Raw genomic sequence first — 9547 nt, 5'->3', positions numbered from 1 at the left:
GTTAATTAAATCTGAATAGATGTGTGTATATAATAATGTAAACATATATAAATATATTATTTATGTATAATTAAATCTGAATATATGTGCATATATTAATATATAACCCACAAAATTACAATTATCTTATATTAGACAAAGGTGCCAAAAACATGCATTGGAGAAAAGATAGCTCTTCAACAAATGGTACTGGGAAAACTGGAAATCCATATGCAACAAAATAAAATTAAACCCCTATCTCTCACCACGTACAAACTCAATTCATAGTGCATCAAGGACCTAGGAATTAAACCAGAGACTCTGCATCTAATAGAAGAAAAAGTAGGCCCTAATCTTCATCATGTGGGATTAGGCCCCAACTTCCTTAATAAGACTCCTGTAGCATAAGAATTAAAACCAAGAATCAATAAATAGGATGGAATCAAACTAAAAGGTTTCTTCTCAGCAAAAGAAACAATCTGTGAGGTGAACAGACAGCCTACATCCTGGGAGAAAATTTTTACCCTTCACACATCAGATAGAGCACTAATCTCTAGAGTATATAAAGAACTCAAAAAGCTAAGCACCAAATAAATGAATAAATAAATAACCCAATCAACAAATGGGCCAAGGACCTGAACAGACACTTCTCAGAAGAGGATATACAATCAATAAACAAATATATGAAAAAATGTTCATCATCTCTAGCAATTAGAGAAATGAAAATCAAAACTACTCTAAAATATCATCTCACTCCAGTCAGAATGGCAGCTATTATGAAGACAAACAACAATAAGTGCTGGTGAGGATGTGGGGGAAAAGGTACACTCATACATTGCTGGTGGGACTGCAAATTGGTGCAGCCAATATGGAAAGCAGGAGATTCCTTGGAAAACTGAAAATGGAACCACCATTTGACCCAGCTATCCCTCTCCTCGGTTTATACTCAAAAGACTTAAAAACAGCATACTACAGGGACACAGCCACATCAATGTTTATAGCAGCACAATTCACAATAGCTAAACTATGGAGCCAACCTAGATGCCCTTCAGTGGCTGATTAAAAAAATGATTAAAAAAATGTGGCATATATACATAATGGAATTTTACTCAGCAATAAAAGAGAATAAAATCATGGCATTTGCAGGTAAATGGATGGAGGTACTAAGGACACTAAATGAGAAACCGAGATTTCAGTGGCCTGCAGGCATTTCTATGCTATCTTGCTGCCAATGTTAAGGTTACAAATACAGGACACTTTCACTGAGGATTTTCTTAACCTGGGGTACAAATAACAACTTACTGCTGCTGGCTCCTCCAGACATCACATTGGAGACAAGAAACAAGACAAGCAATGGTTTGCTCTAATGACTCCTTAGGGAGGAGGAAGAATGTCTAAATTTATAAATAAAGTCTACTGTGTTGGGAATATGGCCCTCACAAATACAGGTGATGTTACCCTTGGGTGTCATCACCTAAGGAACACTTTGTGTCCATTTATGGCAGAAATATATATACACATTTGTTCCAGGGGTTGAACCTAGGGGCACTTAATCACTGAGCCACATCACTAGCCCTTTATTTAAAAAAAAAAAATTATTTTGGGACAGGGTCTCACTAAGTCACTGAGGCTGGCTTTGAACTTGCTAACCTCCTGCCTGAGCCTCCCAAGCCACTAGAATTACAGACATGCACCACCATGCCTGTAGGCAGTCATATATTATTTTTTTTTAAAGAAAGAGTGAGAGAGAGGGAGAGAGAGAGAGAATTTTTAATATTTATTTTTTAGTATTTGGCGGACACAACATCTTTGTTTGTATGTGGTGCTGAGGATCGAACCCGGGCTGCATGCATGCCAGGCGAGCGCGCTACTGCTTGAGCCACATCCCCAGCCCCCAGTCATATATTCTTGAGGTTTCTTATTCTTTATATACACCTAATGTACAGATTGATGTGGTACACATGCCCAGGTAAGCGCACTATGCAGGCTGCTTTACCAACACAAGATCGTACAGCAACCTGTATTATGCCTCATGGAACTGATTTGACATCATTAATCATAGGGTAGCAACAAGTGACCTATTCCTGGAAAGAGTAATGGAAGTTGCACATTAAGTCAGTCAGACTGATGGTTGGGTCTGCTCAGAACTCCCTGTGACTGCAGCACAAGGACTTCCCTGGGTAGTCCAATCTGCAAATGAAATGGAATGGACTTAAATAAAATAGAATTGGATTAAAACAAGATCTTTTGCCTTAACCCAAATGTCTAAACCAATTAATGCTATATTTTTGAAATTTTTGTTAGCATTGTTATATATTTTTTATTTGTTCTAATTAGTTACACATGAGAGTAGAATGCACTTCGACACATCATATATAAAAGGGGTATAACTTCTCCTTCTTCTGAGTGTACATGATGTAGAATCACACCGTTCATGTAATCATATACATACATAGGGTAATAATGTCTGATTCATTCTATTATTCTTCCTACCCCCATGTCCCCTCCCCTCCCTTCATTCCCCTCTGCCTAATGCAAAGTACCTCTATTTTTCCATAGCCCCCCTTGTTAGCATCTGCATATCAGAGAATACATTCAGCCTTTGGTTTTTTGGTATTGGCTTATTTCACTTTACATGGCATTCTCCAGCTCCTTCCACTTACCTGCAAATGCTATAATTCCATTCTTCTTTCAGGCTAACATTCCACTGTGTATATGTACCACATTCTCTTTATCCATGCATTTGTTAAAGGGCATCTAGGATGGTTCCATAGTTTGATTATTGTGAATTGAGCTGCTATAAACAATTTTGTGGCTGTATCTCTGTAATATGCTAATTTTAAGTCCTTTGGGTATAAGCTGAGGAGTGGAGTAGCTGGGTTAAATGGTGGTTCCATTCCAAGTTTTCTGAGGAATCTCCATATTGTTTTCCATAATGATTGCACCAATTTGCAGTCCTACCAGCAATGTATGAGTGTACCTTTTCCCACCTCCTCACCAACATTTTTCTTAATTGCCTTAGCAAGCTTTCTAATTAATAAGTTCTTGCTCTTTATACTGCTGTTGTGGAGTATGGATTTGCTTCCAGAGCCCTGTCCTGAGGGCCTTGCAGAACACATGCTATGGTCTGAGATTGTGAGGGACATGAAGAGGCTTCCAAGACACTGAAGGGGCGGAGAGTTGAGTCAAACACTAATCAGTGCCTAGGAAAATTTGTAGTGAGATAAGAATATCTCTAAAAGAAAGTGATGATGAGGGAAATTGAGAGGGGTAGCTGGACACTCCCCTTATTGCCAATCTTTAGGAGAGGATCTAAACAGAGTGACCCTGGTTGTAAAGTAAAGAAATAAAGGAATGCACCCATAAACATCCGCAGACAGTTGGGGGGGGGGGTGATACACAAAATTTTTTTTAAGAAGAGCAAATATATAGGATCTATATGATCATTCCAATGTTGCTGCTCAGCATTTCTGCTCCCTCAGTGCAGGGATTTCTCGTCCAAAATAAACCCAAATCTTGGGCTGGGGATGTGGCTCAAGCGGTAGCGCGCTCGCCTGGCATGCGTGCGTCCCGGGTTCCATCCTCAGCACCACATACCAACAAAGATGTTGTGTCCGCCGAGAACTAAAAAATAAAAATATTAAAAATTCTCTCTCTCTCTCTCTCTCCTCTCTCACTCTCTCTTTAAAAAATAAAAAATAAAAAAATAAACCCAAATCTATAAAAAGACAAACAATCAAAACACACACACACACACACACACACACACACACAAGAAACAAAACAAAACCACCTTTGGCATGCTTTGATGAAAGCAGTCAAAACTGCAATAAAAGAATGACTGCACAATGGCACACACCTATAATCCCAGTATCATGAGGCAGGTGGATTGCAAGTTTGAGTCCAGCCTGAGCAATAAAATATTGCCTGAGAAAGCAAAACATGCATCAAACTTCCCTCCCCTGCTGTTAGCTTTTCCTCACCTCTCCCTCATGGGACCCCCAAGCATTCCAACACAGGCTTGGTCCTGAAAAGGAAGTTCTAGTCCTCACCCTAGACACACCCCGAATATCTCCCCTCAGAACACAGGGCACTTCACACAGATCAGAGAAGGTAGGGTTGAGCATCCTCTGTCAGTTGCCAGAGGTGTGCAGGACAATGAGTGCGGTTTGGCCATGGTCATTAGTCCCCTCATCAACAATTCCAGTGAATCTGAAAATTCAAACTGAGATAGAGCCCAGCATCTTGTACCTTAATCAGAATGGATAAAGAAGCAGAGTAGATGGCCAAAAGACAAAAATCAATTCATTTCCTATACATCAGCACCACATAAAAATAAATAAATAAATAAAGGTATTGTGTCCATCTAAAAAATATTAATAAAAATATTTAATAAAAAACTTTCAAAATAATATACAGATATGTTTAAAACACAACACTGAAAATTCCAAAACAGAAAAAATTCAACTTGACCTCGTATTTGGTATAGAGTTCTTGTTTATTTTGCAGTAATACACATTGAAATATAGGTCCTAATGCATGCTAAGCAAGCACTCTGTGGCTAGGTTATACCCCTAGGCATTTTTTGTTTGTTTTTTGTTGCTTTTGAGACAGATTTCAATTGCCCACACTGGTCTCAAATTTGAGATCCTCCTGACTCAGCCTCCTTAGCTGGTATTACAGGCATATAACATCATCTTCATTAAATTAAAAACAACCTTCTTTGCATCAGTGTATTGTGGGGAACAAACCCAGGGGCTTACACATGCTAGGCACACATTCTACCAATAAGCTACATCCCAGCCCTAAGACAGACAGTATGAGGGTCAGATATGTAGTTTAGTGGTGAGAGAGCTTGCTGAGCATAGGCAAGACCCTGAGTTCTATACCCAGCACTGAAAAATAATAATGACAACATCAAATACAGTGGGGGATGTGGAACAGGAACTCAAATTAATTGATGGTGGAATGTGTAATGGTTCAATTTTGAAACCAGTTTTGAGTTTTTTCCAAAATTAAATCTAACATCCTGATCCAGAAATTATACTCCCTGGTATTCACAAAATGGCTTTGAGGCCAGCCATATAGGTGCATACCTGTATTCCCAGCAACTCCAGAGACTGAGGCAATAGAATCACAAGTGTGAGGTCATCCTGGGCAACTTAGTGAAACTCTGTCCTAAAATAAAAATAAATGGCTAAGGAGGTAGCTTAGTACTAGAGTGACTCTGGAATCAATCTCCAGTACCATCAAGGGGGAAGAAAATTACTTTGTTGATAAGAGCCACAGCCAAGTAATGTGTTGCATGGCATTTTTGGTTGAAAGGTGACGCCAGCTAGCCATTGAGATGATATGATTATGTTAAGATTTACCTTCAGATGGATTTTGGACTCCTGCTGTTCACCTCAGCCTGCTGCGGGACTCCTGGAGAGTTCCCATTGGGGAAGTGCAGTAGGAGGGAATTCCGGGGGAGGAACTTGCTCCGGGTTTCCGGGAGGACACCGGGAGAACACCGCGTGGGTGGATCGGCAATCTTCCCGGGCTCAGACTGAGCATTGGCGGCAGTTTCAAAAAATAAAGTTTGTTCCTGCTTGAGTGGCTCGTGATTTTGTGCCCAGCCAGACTGTGGCAATTGGTGGTCCCTTCGGGGAACGCCTGAAGCTTGGAGGTGAGTAAAATTGCTCGCACCTGAGGGAAGGCGACAGAATGGGTGACCATTTCAAAAACCAATGTGTTCTTGTTTTGATTTATTTTGTTTTTGTTTCAAGCTGCCTATCCCTAGAATTTTCTCAGGCAAACTGGGAAAAATGGTTGGCTCAAGGTTTGAAGTTGTTCCGCCCTGAGAAAGAGAAAATTGATACAACTATTCTTTGTTCCGTTTTTGTTTCATTCTCTTTCGGCTTTGTTTTATGCTATCTTATTGGGTTGTGTTACCTTTATAGTAGATTAGAAACTAGTAAAAAACAAACCGAAAGACTGTTAAGTAAATTGTTAGAGGTCCAGACTATGGTAGAAAACATGTTAGGTCAAGCAAAAGAGAAGGTCTCTCGAGCTAGTCAGACAGAGGAAAATTTGAAGAAAGAAAGCTTAGAGGAAAAACAACCATCAGGCGGGGAATTACAACAGGAGGCTGCTACTAACTCCGTTCTATCACCAGAGGGCATAATTCAATCAATAGCACCATCTACAGCTGAGCGGCCCTCAACTCCCGTAGTTGATGGACGGAATCCTGAGGCAGGACCTCAAAGATTAGCGTTCCCTGTACTTGAGCAGGCAGGAGGGCAACGAATTCACCGTGCTTTAGATTTTAAAACAGTAAAGCAATTAAAGGAGGCTGTAACAACCTACAGGCCGCAAGCACCCTTTACCATAATTATGGTCGAATCTATTACCAACTTGGACATGACACCAGCAGATTGGGCTAACATGTGTCGATCTGTGCTAAATGGAGGACAATATTTGTTATGGAAGGTTGCCAATGAGGAATTTTGCACGGAGACAGCTAGGCGAAATGCAGCAGCCGGTTACCTTCAAAGAAATCTAGAAATGTTATTAGGAAAGGATCCTTATGAGAGTCAACGACAACAAATTGAATATGATCCTGGTGTATACACACAAATTGCTGTAGATGCAGTTAGGGCATGGAAAACTTTACAAGGGCCTGGAGATTTACAAGGTCAATTATCTAAGGTAATACAAGGAACTAATGAACCTTACGCTGAATTTGTAAATAGGCTTATTCAAACAGCTTCTAGAATATTTGGAGATACAGGGCTGGGGATGTGGCTCAAGCGGTAGCGCGCTCGCCTGGCATGCAAGTGGCCCGGGTTCGATCCTCAGCACCACATACCAACAAAGATGTTGTGTCCGCCGAGAACTAAAAAATAAATATTAAAAATTCTCTCTCTCTCTCAAAAAAAAAAAAAGAATATTTGGAGATACAGAACAGGCAATGCCATTTATAAAACAACTGGCTTATGACCAAGCAAATCGTTGCTGCAGAGAGGTCATTAGACAATGGAGACATGAAGATTTAAACACATATATTAAATTATGTAGAGACATTAATGAACAAGGGCAAGTCTTAGCAGCAGTACAACAGGCTTTAGATGCCAGGCCAAAAACATGCTATAATTGTGATCAAACAGGACATTTTAAATGGAGTTGCCCCATAGGAGGAGGGTTTAACAAAGCTAGGTATCAAAGGAATAGAATACCGGGTATTTGCTCACGATGCCGTAGAGGGAGACATTGGGCTAATGAATGCCATTCTCAAACCACCATAGAGGGTATTCCATTATCAAAAAACAAACAAGGACCAAGTGTTTACCCACGATATCGTGGAGAAAGGCATCAGGCTCCATTGCGAAAAATCAGACTGGAGGGCCCAATGCTCCGGGGCCCAAAACCACAAATATATGGGGCAATGGAGGAACCCAGCAACACCATCAGGGTAGTGCCCAGGACACATTGTCCATTAAATCCCTCAGCAGACAAACTAGAGGGAGCGCAGGGTTGGACATCTGCGCCTCTGCCAGAGCAGTACTAACTCCAGAGATAGGAGTTCAAATCATTCCCACAGGAGTAAAAGGACCTCTTCCCCAAGGAACAATAGGCTTATTATTGGGACGCAGTTCTTCTACACTAAAAGGACTTATGATAAGTCCTGGGGTAATTGATCCCGATTATAAGGGTGAAATAAAAATTATAGCTAGTTCTCCAAGAGGTATATCAGTAATTTCACCAGGAGATAGAATAGCACAGTTATTAATAATACCCAGCCTGCATGATAAATTTTCCAGTTGTAATGTAGAAAGAGGTTCCAAGGGATTAGGCTCCACAGGTGTAGATTGGGCTATGCTGTCTTTAAATTTAGATTCTCGCCCAATGCTAAAATTAAATATTCAAGGACATGACTTTAATGGGCTGCTGGACACAGGTGCTGACCTTAGCATCATATCTCGTCAAGAATGGCCAAAACATTGGCCATTACAACAAGCCACTCAAACGCTTCGAGGCCTAGGAGTGGCAACTAATCCCCATAGAAGTGCAATGGTATTAGATTGGAAGGATCCTGAAGGATGTGAAGGAACTATACAGCCCTATGTATTGGATCATCTTCCCGTAAATTTATGGGGACGAGATGTCCTAGATTAATTAGGTTTGACATTAACAAATAACATCAATCCTAACGCGCCCACTAATAGGGCTAGACAAGGCTTTTGGAAAGAAAAAAGATTAAGAGAACAAGAACAAGGTATGACAGCACCAATTCAAATAGATCAAGAAATAAATAGACATGAATTGGGTTTTCAGAAAGGGCCACTGAGACAATCAAAATTACTTGGAAATCAGAAAGACCAGTGTGGGTTCCTCAGTGGCCCCTGACTAAAGAAAAGATACAAGTAGCCCATGACCTGGTCAAACAACAATTATCGGAGGGACATATACAACCTTCTGTATCTCCCCATAATACTCCCATTTTTGTCATTAAAAAGAAATCTGGTAAATGGAGATTACTGCAAGATTTAAGAGCCATTAATAATGAGATGGTTATTCTGGGACCTGCTCAATCAGGGATTCCCCAATTGTCTGCTTTACCAAAAACCTGCTATGTTTTAGCTATAGATATTAAAGATTGTTTTTTTTTTTTCAATTCCAATTCATTCCGAGGATAGTCCACATTTTGCATTTACTATCCCTGCACTAAATCATGAAGGTCCTGATCAGAGATATGAGTGGAAAGTACTCCCTCAAGGGATGGCTAATAGTCCAACTATGTGTCAAATTTATGTTAACAAAGCAATCCAGCCACTTAGAAATCAAAATCTTGAACTACAAATATTTCACTATATGGATGATGTGTTATTGGCACATAAAGATAAAAACACATTGCTAGAATGTTATGCCACACTTACAAACTTATTGAAAAATTATAATCTAGAGATAGCAATAGATGAAGTACAATTAAATCTTCCAATTAATTATTTAGGAGTTCTATTATCCTCAACTATGGTCCGTCCACTAAAAATTCAAATACGAGTAGATCAACTCAAATCACTTAACGACTTTCAAAAGTTATTGGGAGACATGAATTGGATAAGGCCTTATCTAGGCATACCAACAGGAGAGTTGGGACCTTTATTTGATATTCTAAAAGGTCCATCAGATCCAAATTCACCCCGCATGTTAACACCTGAAGCAAGAAAGGCATTAAAAATCATTGAAACATATATGGAAAATATGCATTTGGATAGAATTGATATAAGTTTGCCTTTATTATTTATTGTTCTACCAACAAAAAATATTCCTACAGGAGTATTTTGGCAAGAAGGTCCATTATTGTGGATACATTAATCTTATTCTCCTAACACTATTCTTACTAGATATCCTGAGGCTGTAGGACAATTAATACTCAAAGGAATAAAAGCAGCAAAGGGAGTGTTTGGGATTTCTCCCAATAAAATTATTACGCCATATACTATGGATCAAATTGATGAGTTAGCTAATGAGTTAAATACTTGGGCAATAATCATGTGTAAGTCTAATGTTTCATTTGATAATCACT

The sequence above is a fragment of the Spermophilus citellus genome (assembly GCF_964194105.1).
Source record: "Spermophilus citellus genome assembly, chromosome: 3".
NCBI lineage: Eukaryota > Metazoa > Chordata > Mammalia > Rodentia > Sciuridae > Spermophilus > Spermophilus citellus.
The sequence above is the reverse complement of the archived record's forward strand: the minus strand, read 5'-3'. Positions refer to the sequence as shown.